At 40.9% G+C, this 15,440-nt stretch overlaps 1 long non-coding RNA gene across 1 annotated transcript in view; it reads left to right on the top strand.

Annotated features, from left to right (window-relative positions):
• Positions 1-15,440, top strand: part of LOC134425488 (uncharacterized) — a 107,536-nt gene that overhangs the window by 25,405 nt on the left and 66,691 nt on the right. The window contains exon 2 of the long non-coding RNA XR_010029694.1: positions 2,698-2,745. This is a non-coding gene — a long non-coding RNA (uncharacterized LOC134425488). The remainder of the gene's footprint in view (positions 1-2,697; positions 2,746-15,440) is intronic.

Raw genomic sequence — 15,440 nt, 5'->3', positions numbered from 1 at the left:
GTAATTAAAAGTATAAATGTTTCAAGCTGAATACATCCTATTAGTAAGATTTTAGGAAACAAAAATTTAATTTATTCACATTCGATATGGTCTGTAAATGCCACCATTATATGCTTTCCTCTGGCCTTTGATTAGCTATGGATTAATAAAACTTTTATACCTTCTTTGTCAGCCTCATTTTGAACTCTGTTTTTGCATACTGCTACTATTAAATAAATGAATTAGTGTCCAGAAATGTGTCATGCATATTACCTAGCAGCAGGAAGCATAATACAGTGGTCAGCTCCCCAGGAGTATTATAAATCCTAACACGCTCAGTAACCTGCTCATGTGGACCTATTAAAAGCTTGATGATTTAGTGAAGCAGTATTTGTGCTTAACAATGGATTTTTAGTTAATTCAAAACAAAGTAAATCATTTCCAATTACAGTATTTGAATATTCACAGTAGCTACATAGGGGTGTGCAATGCCGCCAAGAAAAAAAAAAGAGAAGGCATTATGAAGGTTGACTGGAGTTTAGCGTTTGGAGTGGTTGTGGTTCCTCAGCATCAGATGAACACCACCGTTTGTAAAACATTTATTTGACATAGCTGCTTCACTGGAGAGACTGTGAAGCTATAGTTTTAAATGGGCAAAACTTCCCAGAGACTGTGAAGACTTCAGTGACCAAAAAGGCTGCAGAAGGTGAGGCAGCAGCAGGAGCAGCAGAGGCACCCAGCCCCGGGAGCATTCAGATGGAGCAGGGGTCAGTACAACAGCACTTTTGGTATCTGGGCCTGCACACACCTCAGCAGGGCTTGCAGGGATGTAGAGCTTCAGCTCTTGGGGGAACTGGGTGAGACCATCTGCCAAATTATCCTGGCACCCTGTTGCAGGAGGATGAGGGATTGATGGGAAGGGTCAAACGCCGTGAAATGCCTCAGCAGCTTCTGTCAGGGGCAGCCAATGTGCTGTGTGCCTACACACGGATGTGTGGCAGATTAGGCTGTTCCTTCTGAAGACAGGTCAATGTTTTCCAAATCTGTGCTTTCAGCCCAGGGTTCGAGTTGTGGCTATGCCTTCAAATGCTGATATGCTTCAAGAAAGGCACTGGTTTATGTTTATGAAAACATAATTTCTTAAGGCAAGTAGAATATAGCCAAATAAACATCATAGGAAAGCACAGAACTGCATGAAGAGGACTTATTAACTCTTTCTCTGCTCAGCTGACTTGCACTGTATGGTGCAGACAGAAGGTGGGGGAATAGGTGAAGTGCCAACCTCCAGGCAGATTTTATGTCTTCATTTATTCTCATTACTTTAACAATTTATTCTGACAACGTTTTCCTTTATGGGTGACATTTGCTATCTTCAGATATAGTTATACAAACCTGTTGCTGTTAATTGGGATTACATTATTCCTACAAGTGTCTCCCTGACTCTTGCAATTTTCAGGCCTTGATTTCCATTAATAATCTTAGAAATATCAGTATTTGCTCCTTGTGGCTTATTGGTCTCAGCATAATGACTCCTATTTGAAGATGATGGCAGTCATGTGATATCACCTACTTATTAAAAAGTCCTGAGGGGAGAGGCTCAGGAATGGATTCATCATTAAAACCAGTGAGTTCCTACTGAAGTCTGAAATACAAAGTATCACCCAGTATCCTCAGAAGCTTTCTCAGTTCCTTTCGGCTGTTACAGTACCGGCTGCAGCCACGTGCTGCAGGGCAAATTAACAATCCGAGAGCTGCAGAAACCGATCCCTGGAAGATGATGTATAATTTAAAGGAATAAATTAGGAAAATAAGGCATGACTGTAGGGATGTTATAGATTATAAAAACTGAGGTGTTGGTCACTGGTTTACAAACTTGTTTATATGCCATGGAAAAGTTCTGTGCAGGTTCCTGCTGCCTTGTCGGTGTCTCAAAGATAAGGACTGTCACCTGATGCTCAGGGTGCTCAAGGGGCTGCTAATTGCATTTGCAAGTAATTGTCAGCATTTGTGAAAATTAATGTGGGGGTGTGACCTCATAGGCATTCAGAAGACAAAGGTGGTCTTAATTAGCATTCAAAACAAATTCCAGGAGGTTTGTAAAAGCTTTTTTGCTCTATTCTTGCCACCCATTTTAGGCTGGGGTGGGTTTTAGCTTTTCTCCACCCTGAAGCCATGCAGTTAAGCAGCGCGATGACTTGGAGCAGTGTCTGTTTGGGGACGGCGCTGAGGGGACAGAAAGCAGAGGGCCCTGGTGTGTGATCCCCGTTCCGGGGTGCCCCCGTGGGACGCCGGGCTCGCTGGCAGGGGGGCTCGGGGCGCCTGCAGTCAGGAGCTGCAGCCTGCGAGCCCCTGGAGCCGGCGGCTGGGCACCGGGCACGGGGGAGCGCTCACAGCCAGCAGGGAATGTTTGCGTGGACACAGCCCTCAGCGCCGAGGAGACATCTATTCTGAGAGAATTCTGAGGCCTTGATCGGAGGTAGAGGATGAGTAACTTCCTTTTAGAATTAAGGCTGAAACGCGGGTGTGTATCTGAGACCGGGCATATTCCTGAGTGGTCATTAAGCATTTGTCTTGGGACCGTGTTGTGCTCAAAGTCACCTAAAATCTGCTGCTAGAAATTCTGAGAGCTCCTGGAAAGTTGATGAAGTAACTGTCTTTTATTCCTTGATGCATGTGGCCTGTAATGCTGATGCTTTCTGCACTGTGCTCTCGTTTCAGGGTCACAAGTCACAGGCCATGAGGAAAAGGGAAACCAGAACTGGCGTGGTGAGGGGAAATCTCTGTTGTGCCTCCGACAAGAATTGCTTCCTGCGTGTAGCTCTGTTTTTCCTTTATAAGTGTTATATTTATGGACCAGTCTTAATCAGTTCTTAGCATTCATGATCAGTAACATAAGTTGATGTGAATGTTAAAATTCAAATAAGTTTTAAAGTTACTGTAGAGGCTTGTTTGCTCCTTCAAAACAAGAAATTACCTGGCCTGAAACCTGCTGAAGAATATGCAGGATTCTTTGCAGGAACATGTGCGATCCTTTTTCATTTTAATGAAACTTTACTAACATATGGTTGAAGGAAACAAACCCAAATAGGCTCACCCTGGCCAAATGCATTAAATCAAATATTGCAAGTGTGCTCATTATCCATTCATTGTTGTTTCAGAGTTACTCTTGCCTAAGAAATCTTGCAAATTAAAAAATCCATCAGTTGGTGCAAAACATGACTAACACATATAAATAAGAATACAGAATGTATTTCAAGCCCTTAATTTCTTCCTCTTGTGAGAGCAAAGCTAAAAGGACTTGCTATGCAAATAAAATAAATTGCAGTTAGGTTAAAATATGGTTGATATGGCCAGGGTATATATAGGATTTTGGAGCCCAAGTTCAGTGATAAAGTTCAATGACAAAGGCTCTTAGGGTATGTAACTACTGAAGCAACAGCTTTGTCTCTACACAGAACATGTTATTAAGCCAATATTAATATATTTGTTCTACTGAACTGAATTTTTAAAGAATATTGATGTCAGGGATTTGCACTAGCAGTGTTTATTCTGGACTACATATCACGCATCCACACCCCTCCAGACATATGCAGGATTTTTCTTAGAAAGCATAAAACAGAGCAGGAATCTGGTCTAAACATTGTCTCATATATTCTGGCAACTTTGACAGAACTGTGGAGATGGAGATCTTCCCAAAATGTCAGTGCAGAGATCCAGCCCTGGTGATTGTGGACACAGGACTCTGTAATTAAACAGATTCCCATCCTCTAAACTTTAAATGTTCTTTTTATAGGTATGCAAAAGCTAAAATCTTTTTTAAAGTCTCATAAAGTAATAAAGCTGTCCTACCTGCAGGGTTCTTTGATGTCAGATCATTGTGCACTCTGAAGTTCTTGTCCAGCTCATTCATCAAGCAGCTCTTATCATATCTGAACAATCTGGGGACACCTTTCACTTCTCAAAACAAAGGGAAATGTGCTGTATTTTCAGCAGGAATTGTCTTCAGAAACTCTGGAAATTTCTAGACATTTCCATATGACATCTTTCAACAGGATGTGAAGGGACAAATTGGAGTTTATTTGTAAAACTAGTTAATGAGTTTTATACGTCAACTAAGCTAATAAGTTTTAATTCTGCTTTGCGTTTGGTTAAACCCAGTGATGCACATTTCTACACCCACCTGTGAAATTTGTGTGGTTTTTGTCTTTGATTTGTGTTCCAGAAAATGGGAGTTGTCCACAGGTAGTACTCTCCAAACAGAGTTTGTTGAAACCCACTTTTCATGGAATATATAGACATAAATTTTTTTCTTGTTCATACCTTCTGTCTACCTAGGTATGTCTTTGTGCATGTGGATGAGCACTTTGCTCCCAATAGTACAAGGAACATCTGTAAAAAGGACATATTTCACTGACAGTGGCAGTGTGCCAGGAATATGCCCCAGCTCCTGCTCTCAAGGACATAAGTTTGTGTCATAGCTCAGACACAGTGTGCAGGGGAGGAAAATGTAACCCAGTTTAATGCATATTTACAAGATCCCTGCTCTCTCCAGTGTGGTGTAATGAGTACTCCATGTGCAGTTTGTATCGCTGATAAAGCAGCACTGGTGGAAACACCAAATGAAATGAACTTGCTAAAATATTGTAATCTATCCCACAGGGTGCTGTTCTTCAAGGGCTTGGTGATTAGAGGTTTCGTTTTCATGCAGCAAATGTTCCTTATTCACATGGATGTCCTGCAGAGAGACTGAGGAGCTTACACAGGCTGGGCTTGCTCAGGGCTTGGGCCAGGGCTGGGCAGGGTTATGTCTTCATGAAGAGACCCATCACTGAAGGGGTTTGGGAACCTCCTCAGGTTTTGTGCCATGGCTCTACTTTTGATCATGTGCATAAATAGGTGTTCTGCACAGTGGTTGACTTAATTCAGTCAGTTTGATTGACAATTAGAACTGACAAATATGAGATCAATGCAAATCATGAAGATAAAACCACCTGAGACTGTGAACCCCCCCAGTGGTAACCACACATGTACAAACCAGAATTCACAGTTGGATTCTCAGTTCAGACCTTGGGAGTTTGCAGTGCCTTTCCAGGGTGGAATTTGGGCTGAGCAGTGATGCAGTGGGGGAATGAAGATGGGCACTGAGCTCAGGCACAGGGCTGGGTGCAATCTCTGCAGCTTTCTTGGCTGGCTTTGCTCTTGTCCAGAACTGGATGAATGCTTTTCTAAAGTTTGAAGGGCTCCAATGAGATGCTCTTGGATTTGTTGTTACTGGCTTTCCCCCCTCAAGCAGCTAATCAAAGAAACAACAAATTACTTACTTCAAAGAAAACACTTGATGTGAATTTTCAGACATTTTTTGAGAGAAAAATTTAAATTGCAATGAACACAAACTTGTTTTTATTGTTGATTTTTTTCCTTAAATATATCTTTTGTCAGTTACATTCCATTTCATACAGTGAGGAGACCTGAAAAAAAAAATGGTAGCTGGGTCTTTGCATGTTTTTTCTTTCCTTCTTCCCTCTTTCCTTTTTCTCCTCTGAAAGTGTAATGTCTCTGCAGTTAGGAAAATGGACTGCTGTCAGGAGATAATTTATCAGACAGTGGAGAAAGTCCTGAAGTGTTTGAGGTTAAATGTCTTCAATTTCAGGGCATTATTTTTCTTTAGACATTGCCTCTGCCTGGTATGTTGGCAGCTTGGCTTGCTTCTTCTGCTCTTTTGTCTTCTTTAATGTTTGGAAATGTTTGTCTAGGAGTAACTGCAGCTCTCCTTATATACAAATTTTCCTTTGGTTTAGCTTATTAATAAATGCCTTTTATCACCTTTTGAAACCAAAAGCTAAGTTAAAAAAGAAAATTTTCTCTCTTAACCTAGAGAAAGTAAGAACACTGTTCTAGTGTTAATTGCTAGAGTGTAAAAATCATAAGTCAGGAATAAAATTCTGTGAGACAATGTCCTCAGTTTTATCATGAATATAAAATCACATTATCTATTAAAAGTGTAAATTTGTGTCTTGCAGACTTAATACTGCTGGATACTGCAACAAAAATCATGTGTGTGTTGGTTTTTATTATTAACTCTAGCTTTGAATTAGAATTCCCTACATTACAGCTTGGAGCTAAACTCTGTTTACAAAACAGTATTTACACTTGACTAATTTTGCAGATCAAACTAATTAAATCAATTAAACTGGTGATTAACCAAATGAAGGCTGATTGCAAAAATTAGTGGGTTTATTTTGGAGGACTGGAAGTAAGCTAATTACTGCAGTGATTACTTGAACCTGGAGTACTCTAAATGTGGTATAAATTGAAACCTCATAGTGAATTAGACTGGGAATTCATTACAGTTTAAAGCACTGTTAATACTATTCAGGCAGCTACTCCTGTGTGAAAATTTCACTCAGTATTTTGTATACTGATAAACAATCATTTAGTCTGTGTCCTTTTAAATAACACCAAGAATTTCACACAGTATTTTTTTCTTGAAGCCGAGTCACAAGACTGTTTTTATGAGAATGAAGTTACTGAAACTGTCAATCATACTCCTACACTGTGCATGATGGGAAATGTAGTCCAACCAAGTCTTCCTCCATCACCATGAACCAAATGTTCCATTCTGGCTTCTTGTGGTTGCCACAGCATTTTTGGCGTTGACGTCTTACCCTGTGTTTGCCACCTCCAGCTGTTGGCTTGGTGCACAGAAGAAATGGGGGTTGGGTTCTCTTGCCCTGCTCATCACTTAACAGTTGGCACAGCACAAAATGATCTGTACTAATCCTAATTTGTTGCATTTCACGCTCATACTTGGGAATGTGGTGCTGTAGAAGGGTTTTAGAAAATGAAACGGATCTGGGAGATTACTCGCTCATTTTGTTTGCCAATGCCAGCTATTCCCTGTAGGATACTTCGCAGGCTGCTTCATTCCTCCTTGCTTCGCCAATTAACAATGGAATATAAATGTCTACTAAAAATGACCTATACTATAGAGTTCCTTCAAGCACCTCTCCTTGCAAGGGGGTTAATGAAATTGCACAGAATTAAAATAGAAAGACCTCAAAGAGCTGGAATATTTTGTAGTTTGTGCTTATTGCCTATTATACTTATGACTATTGTAAACATGCTTTGTTTTAAGCTTGTTTTGTAGGGTCTTTCATTACATCCCTCATCCAGGGAGGGGTTCAGTTTCAGTCCTCATTGCTCCAGTGAATCCAGGCACTTGAAAGTTATGCTGCATAAGAGGCTTTTATTCTGTACATTTTTGCAGGTTTGGATTATTTTCTCATGCACATGAACACAGGTCCCACTTGTTCAAAAACAAATTTCTGTAGACCAAAATACAGATCTCATTCCTTCATTTTGTTGTCCTCTAAGATATGTCCCACTCTAAGCAAGGCCACATGTAGGCCTTTTGCAGCATTCTCTTCAGAAACTGCTTGCTGGAGATAAGGAAATAGCTACCTAAAACAAAAAAATTAATTAAAAGTACAACCTGTACTTTTACAATCCCCTGTGGTTGCTTAATTGGGAATTGTTCATTTTACTGCTGACATTGCTGGGTGCATTTTATCAAGGGGAACTTCAGACACAAAGAAAAGTATCTAAATCTAAAGATGTCAGAAAAAGTCGAAGGTGCCAATGAAGCCATTTTGCTGGGCCAGTAAACTGAACTGAGAGCACTTTTGTGACTGGCTGAGGAAAAGGTGGTGATCAGCTAAGGGATGGAACAGGGCTCGGCATGAGCCAGTAGTGATGGAAGGCAGCAGGGGAAGGATGTTGGCTATTTTTGACTAGATCTGGAGTGTAAGAGCTGCAGATGTTGCCCTCTGTGTGCACGGAGCACCAAAGGACGTTTCCCCTTGTGAAGGCAGGGCCTGGCTCTCCAGGGAGCAGAGTGCTCAGCACATCAGAGAGCAGTGAGGGGCGGGAGCCCCTCAGCAGAGAGCTGCCGCCCGCCATGAGGGGTGAGCTCTGGCTGAAGCTGCTGCTCTGTGGACACCGAAGCTGAGATTGCTCACAGGTGTTTAGGACTCTTAGCACGGGGACAGAGCGGGTGTGTTCACGCTGTGCTGGAGCAGAGTGCACAGCAGAGTCACCACACCAGAGAGAAGGGGGTGTCCAGGGGGCTCCCTCAGCCCAGCCAGGCAGTGGGGCAGGGGGCAGGCAGCTCCAGCCTTTCTGCTGCTGGGCAGAGGGAGCCTGGGGCCTCTGTGCTCTTCTCAAGTGTTGGAAAGCACCTGGTACCAAAAGTACTGAAAGGACACAGGAAGGTGGGCTTTCCACTATGACATATCAGCATTAGGGTTTTATCTGAGTGTGTCCAAGTAAACTTTCTAAAAAGAGATGTAGGAACACCCTGATGATCCATATCACTATGTATAGACAGTTTAAAAAGAAAATTAAGTTCTCTTGCAGGGTACTCCCTTCTTGAGCATATTCATACTCCCATAGAAATCACCTTCTCCAAAAACAGTGAGATATCCAAGTTTGTATGTGAAAGTCGCTGAAAAACATGCCTGGGGTTTCTTTCCCCTCTTTTTTAGTGAATAAATAATCTTCCATAACTGCCATTGCAAGCTACAAATTTTCTTTCTTAGAAAGAGGAGTTTTGTTTATTTGCAATGGAATTGAAATACATGAATTCAGATTACTAGCTGAATGCTTTCAGGGAAGAAGCCATATGTATGAAGTACAAGGAAATGCCAATGCTTGATTGAGCACTGTACCAAAATATAGCACTTTCTCATACTCTGTGCTCATAAAAATTCCTTATGCAGCTCTCTAAAGCAAAGCAATCTAAATGTAGTTTGTTTTTATAAATGAAGTCAATGTAACTTGTCATTATTTGAATAGACTCATGTAACTATCAACTTTATATTTTCTGATGCAGATTTTTAGAAGTTAAATTCCACAGTATCAATCTGAAGCAAGTTTGCTAGTCTTGGGGAGGTTAGACTGCAATAAATTTGCCCCACAATGTCCATTTTCAACTATTCCCCATTATTTAATGCTAGAGCAGAAAGAGAATCTCTTTCTGGGAGCTTCAAATGGTTATTATTCATTTATATTGTGTTACCACCTGGAGTGCTCATCTAGGCTGTATATGTGTGGGATTTTCACAAGAGCTTAGGACAAGAATGTGAAAAGAGAGGAAGCTGAAGAAAAGCATTCATTAACCAACATGATAAAGGTCTATGAAGTAGCTCCAGTAACCCTGTCTAGAGTAAAATTGGTTAAGAAAGAGGTGTGTGCACTCTTAATAAATTCATCATGTAAAAAATGCATTATTTTTCTCAAGGAGATAGCAATATTATTCAAAACATGCTAAAGTGGGCAGGATATCCCAGGAGTAATTGTGAATTATTAGGTCATAGGGACCTCATTGCAAACTATTTGCAAAACTTAATTGGTGTAATAAATAAAATATGCATGCAAATTAGACTACTTTCTGAATTAAAGGAATCTGTTATCCAGCATTGCAAAGATTCATCCTAATTTAATAGGTTTTATATACAGTTTGAGATGGCCATGTTTCATATTTGTCCTGAAAAGACTAGATGGTATTTAACTATGCCTGAACCAGCCAACTAGTGGCATCTGATAAATGTCAGTGTGTGATGCAGGGCATCACTGGCAGGGTGACACCAGACTCCAGTGTGACTGTAACAGTATCTTATTTAATTTAGTGCACAGAACAAAGTGGCTAAGCAAGGTGACGAAATTAACAGTCCTATTTGCTTTATTCTGTTGAAAACTTCTCCTTCAGTACTTGAGGTTAAAAATATTTGTAGCTTTGAAAGTTCTTTTTGAAGCTCTGTTATTTATTGATTTATTTTCTATTCATATTAGAATTCTAGTAGTGGAAAGAAGAGAACCAATGAGTGTAGCTGATTTCATTACCCTAGATATAAAATAGGGAGTCTGTAGTCAAGGTAGTCATGTAATGACTTTGTATCCTAAAGCAAAATCTGAAAGAATCAAAGTGAAGAATCTTTCAGAATAAATATAAATAGATGGATATGAAGAAGCAGTTAACATTCTCTGTATAATATCATTGCTAGACTCAATAACACTGTCTTGTCATCAACCTCAAATCAAGTATTGCATCTGCTTTTTTTAAAGCAGTTGATTGAATGAATACAAATGTCTTGCTGTTGTCACTTGGGATAGCACTTCATACATCCCATTTTCTAGCCTCTAATTATTCCATTTGTAGACATGAATGCCATTTAGATGTAAGCTAATTCAGCATGGTAACTCAATTAGATTTGTACTGACTAGGATTTATGAAACATCAATGGATTCTTGGTGAGACCAATGGGACTACCAGTTATTTATCCCTAAGTCTTACTGATACTGCCTCTCAGGAGCTCAATTAAACACGCCAGTGATGAGAATATTTTGTAACAGTAGTCTTTCACAATTAGTCTAATATTTTTGTAAAGCCTATCACATGTAAGGCAGGGCATCATGTATTATGCAATACAAAGTTCTCATCTGACTAGTTCATGATGTTGAAGGGTAAAAGAAATTCCCATCATTGTGTTGTTGTTGTAATTATAGAAACAAAACTCAAATTGAGTTCATAGAAAGTATGATGAAAATTCTGCTTTGCTGATTGAAACAGAAAAACTCAAACTATATTTATAAAATAGCATCTGCATCTTGCAGGTTACAAACAGGTTTCTCCACTAATGTAGGTGCCCCTGGAAACCATGTGTGGGTTTAGAGCTCTCATTGCACTTGATCCTGGAATAATTTTTTTTGTTCCAGTATCAGAGTCTGCAGTGAGCAAAGAGACTGTTGGAGAGTATTATTTTATTGTTGCTAAGGTCTCAAGTTCTGGCAGAAGAGGTGTTTGGGACACACACTGTGCTTTCCACACTGTTCTGGTGCAAGATTGGGATTTTATGTCAGCACGTGGGAGGAGTGGGCAGTGGCATCTGAAATTGGTGTATTGGGGGTTAAAAGTCTTGGCAGCTTTGCACGGAGGGATACACTGTAGTTCTTGTAAATGCAGACTGAAAAACTTGATCAGCCAGCTGTGCTGCACAACTATGGACACAGCAGGCTAAAGGCAGGTTTGTGCATGGCCAAAACCAGATTTGTGCTGACTGGTGTCATGGCTTAGCCCCAGCAGGCAGCTTGGCACCCACAGCCACTGCACCCTCAGTAGTGTGGGAGAGTCTATTGGAAGGACAAAAGTGTGAGAATTTGTGGGTTGGGGTAAAGATAATTTAATAGGTCAAGCAAAAGCTGCCCAAGCAAGCAACACAAAGTAAAGAATCCATTCACTACCTCCTGTCAGCAGGCACATATTCACATATTCCAGGGAAGCAGGCTGTCCTCACATGTAACTGGTACTTGGGAACACAGGTGCCATCACTCTGGAACCACCCCCTGCCTCTTCCTTTGCCCCAGTTTTGCTGCTGAGCATGATGTTGTAGAGTATGGAATATCCCTTCAGTCACCTGGGCTCAGCTGTCCTGGCTGTGTCCCCTCCCAGGCTCTTGCCCACCCCCAGGCTCCTCACTGCAGGGGCAGAGTGAGAAATGGAGAAAGCCTGGATGCTGTGAGAGCCCTGCTCAGCAGTAGCTAAAACATCTGTGTGGGATCAGCACTGCTTGGTGACAAATCCAAAGCATGGCACTGCACAGCTGCTGTGAAGAAAATTAACTCTGTTCCAGACAAATGCAGTCCAGCTGGGATTTGGGGGTATGATGGCTGGTGCTCTCTGGCATTGTTAGAGTCCCTTTGCTTTGCCTCTTGTTTATGCTGGGCAGTGGGATGGAGGGAATGCCTGGCAGTGTTGCTGCCCAACTTACCTTAGAAATCTTCTCCCACTTGACACCCACTGAAAGCCGAGCAATGCTAACTTCAAATCTGTATTAAAGCCTCTGTACCTTATTGAATGCACTCTGCTTTTGCTGAACAGTGCAGGAAAACCAGCACAGGGATTTTTGCCTAAATATTTCCCTTCTAGTAGGGAAATTGCATATTCTTCCTGCAGATTAGACATTGATTAATCAATGTGCATTGATATGGCCCAAGTATCCTCAAAATCATCTGTGTGTCTTTAAACCACTGGGCAGAGTGTGCAGTCTGGTGGGCTGTAGGCTTTGCAGGTGTAATGTCAAGGGTAATGAAACAATATTCAGGCATTGCAGTACACATCACGTGAGGAATGAAAAGGTCACTCTAACCTATTAGCTATGAAATCATATTGAATTCTAGGTGCTGAAATGCTGTTTCACTTCTTCAGACTATTTTGTCCATATGATAAATTTGAGTCTGTATGTTCCTAAAAGAGCTGTGCACATATTTTCAACTATGGTTGTTCCTTCACATCCTCTACTGATGGTACTACCAAAACTGAGAATTTGTAGAAGGAAAATATATTAGGGTACACTCAGATTCAAGCTGATTTCCTGTGCCAGGCACTCTTAGGCTCCCTGACTTGGAGCCCTTGCTCCCACGTTGGTCAGAATGCTGGAGCTGTTGATGGCTTGGAAGGTGGCTGAGGCCACTTTTCTCTAGGAAATACTGACACCCTGCAAGACTGAATGTGAATATGTCAGCTTATCAGACATGGTGGCTGAAAAATGATCATATAAAAATCTGTTTTTACACAGAATTACTTCATGGGAGGGTGATGTTTAGAGGGCTGATTGCTGAAGTGGCATTGTGTGGATACTGATTTTCTGTACCATGTACCATTTCTTTAATCAGATTTACAATAACGTGATTACCCTACTCTGTCACTCTGCAGTTCATACTGTGCTCCACTTGTGCTCCTCAGTGCTAGTAGGATTCTATGTTTTCTACTTTTCCTGAAAGCTGTGCAGATTTGTGCTTAAAACAAGTTGCTTAGAGTGTCTTTCAATTTAAAAACCATCCTGCTATTCAAATATTTTCAGCCTATCATTCTTACAGAATTGTTGTTTAAAAGCAATATATTAAAATAATTATTCACTTGCCAAATAGTTTTCAGAGGATCCTATCAGCTTTCTTAATTCAGTGTGTTGTTGCTTTCACATAGGATCAGGTCAGTATCTTCTCACACAGGGAGAATTCATCATGGCTTCATTACTACATTAATAATAGATTTCAGTTACAGTAATTTTGGTGCAAAATAAAGTATCACTAATCTCAGTACAGGATAGCAAAAATCTTCTAGTAAATGTTTGGTATGTTGGAAGACATTTTTGTGGGAATTTTTCTTCCAAAAACTGTGCTCTTTTTAATGGCAATATGCTTGGGAGAAGAGAGCTCTAATTAAAAACCAAAAAAAAACCAAATGCCACAAAACCAAACAAGTCAAATCTTGTCAAAATTGAATATTTGCATCTTCTTATTTTAAAATACTTCCTTTCATGTAAATAGAATTAGCTGGAGAACAAAGAGTCAGTGGAAACATTCTTTTTTCACACTTTAAGCCAAACTTGTCTCAAAAATATCCCAAGAATATTTGAAAACGTATATATTTGGAGTAGAGGGAGGGAAGTGCTGGTGAGTCTCCAAAAAATCACCTCAGTCACTTTTTCTGTTGGCAAACACAGCAAAGAGGCTGGGCTCGGGCTTGGGGCGTGAGCTGTGGTGCACAGATCAGCTCTGGATTTACGGGTGCATCTCGTGCCTGTGCAGCAATGCTTTCTGTCCCAGACAGCCCACAGCAGTGCAAGAGGGGAACTGCTTGGAATTTTATTCTGTCTTCACCTGAAGAGATTCACTTTCTGAGGTGAACAGCACAAAAAGAAGAGAGGAGGAACACAGACACCAAGGAATCCCTGGTCCCCTTTGTGTTCTGTTCACAGGGCAGCTTTTGCTTCCTAGCCCTTCCTCAGTCCCTTCCTTTGATTCCAACTCACTCCTCATGATTTGCACTGCCATGTCTAATGGGAGTGATCTATATTCTTCTATTCAGCACCTATAATTTTATCTTCTTAGGGAGCTGAAGGCCTCATTTAAACATTGTAATTCCTTTGAATCCCCAAAACTGACCTCAAGTTTTTGTTAGTAGTTATTTAGTCACACTTATGCATTGGTAGTGCATAGGCACATACACAACCACAGCTTTTGCATAAAACTGAGTTCATTCTAGAATCAGGACTGGGATACCCAAAGAAGACATGTGGCTTGTCTCTCTCCTAAGTCTGGATCAGTCTTACAGAAGTCATTCCTGACTGATTTTTGTCTACACTGTTTTTAAATCTAGATAATTAAAATGCACAACATATTCCAGTGCTAATGCTAATATTTAATTTTCCTGCTGAAGTACATGACTAGTTTTTCTTATTACCATCATCATGGATGTGGGGGAAAATAATTTCCTTAGCATCAGCCTTTAGCTCTCTCCTGTGAGAAAGCTCTTCTACAGGACAAATGGAACTTCAGCTGTTTCAGTTTTCCCCAATGGGATCTGCTTGCTCTAATGTCATGTTATGTCTGGTTGTCTTCCTCTGGGTCTATTTCCATTTAGTCTATGTGGTTTTTATCTGGTAAGATTACTTTGAATTCTCTTCCTTGAGAGCATTCACAGTCCTTCCCACCTTGCAGTAGATTTACAGGCATGCTCTCTTGCTGTCCAAGTCAGTAGTGACAGTATGGATTGACACTAACTCAGGAGGGAAGCATGGAGAGCCCAACCCCACAGTGGAGTTTGACACTGGAACACCAGGAGTTGCTCTCAAGGGTGATTTTCTACCTGTTTTAAAGTTCACTCTTGTCCTGGTTTTGGCTCATAGACGGGGAGTTTTTCTTCTTAGTAGCAGCTACAGTGCTGTGCTTTGGATTCAGTACAAGAGTAATGCTGATAAACACACTGATATTTAGTTGTTGCTGAGTAATGTCTAGACTAAATCAAGGACTTCCCAGTGCCTCATGCCCTGCCAGTGAGCAAGTACACACTGTATTGGGTGGGGTGCACAGCTGGGAGAGCTGACCTGAACTGGCCAAAGGGATGCTCCAAGGTGTGGAATGTTACACACAAACTGGGGAGTGCTGATTGCTGCTCAGAGACAGGCTGGGTGTCATCAGTGGGTGGTGAGCAGCTGTTCTGTACATCAGAACAGTTGCTCACAGTTGCTTTCTCTTGGGTTATATTTCTCTCTAGCCCTCCTTTTTGTTATGATTATTATGTTCTCTAATAATAATAATAATGGTTCTATAGTAAACCATTCTCATCTCAGCCCATGAAATTTGCCATTCTTTTTTGCTTCTCCCTCCCATGGGGTGGTTATCCTATTGCAGAAGGATGTCAGATTTGTGAAAGCAAATAATGTCAAATTCTACACACAGTTTGTGTGTGTAAAACTGTAATACTGCTGGTGATGTTCAGAGAAACAAAGCTGCAGTTGTGCTTTTCTGACTGCTACCATCAAATCCTAGTTCAGAACCCACAGAATTCCATGGAGATGGCTCAGTATGAGCACTGTATCTTTGGTCCTCAAACTGGGGCTTTG

This window comes from Melospiza melodia, chromosome 15, assembly GCF_035770615.1.
Source record: "Melospiza melodia melodia isolate bMelMel2 chromosome 15, bMelMel2.pri, whole genome shotgun sequence".
Lineage (NCBI taxonomy): Eukaryota > Metazoa > Chordata > Aves > Passeriformes > Passerellidae > Melospiza > Melospiza melodia.
The sequence above is the reverse complement of the archived record's forward strand: the minus strand, read 5'-3'. Positions and strand labels throughout refer to the sequence as shown.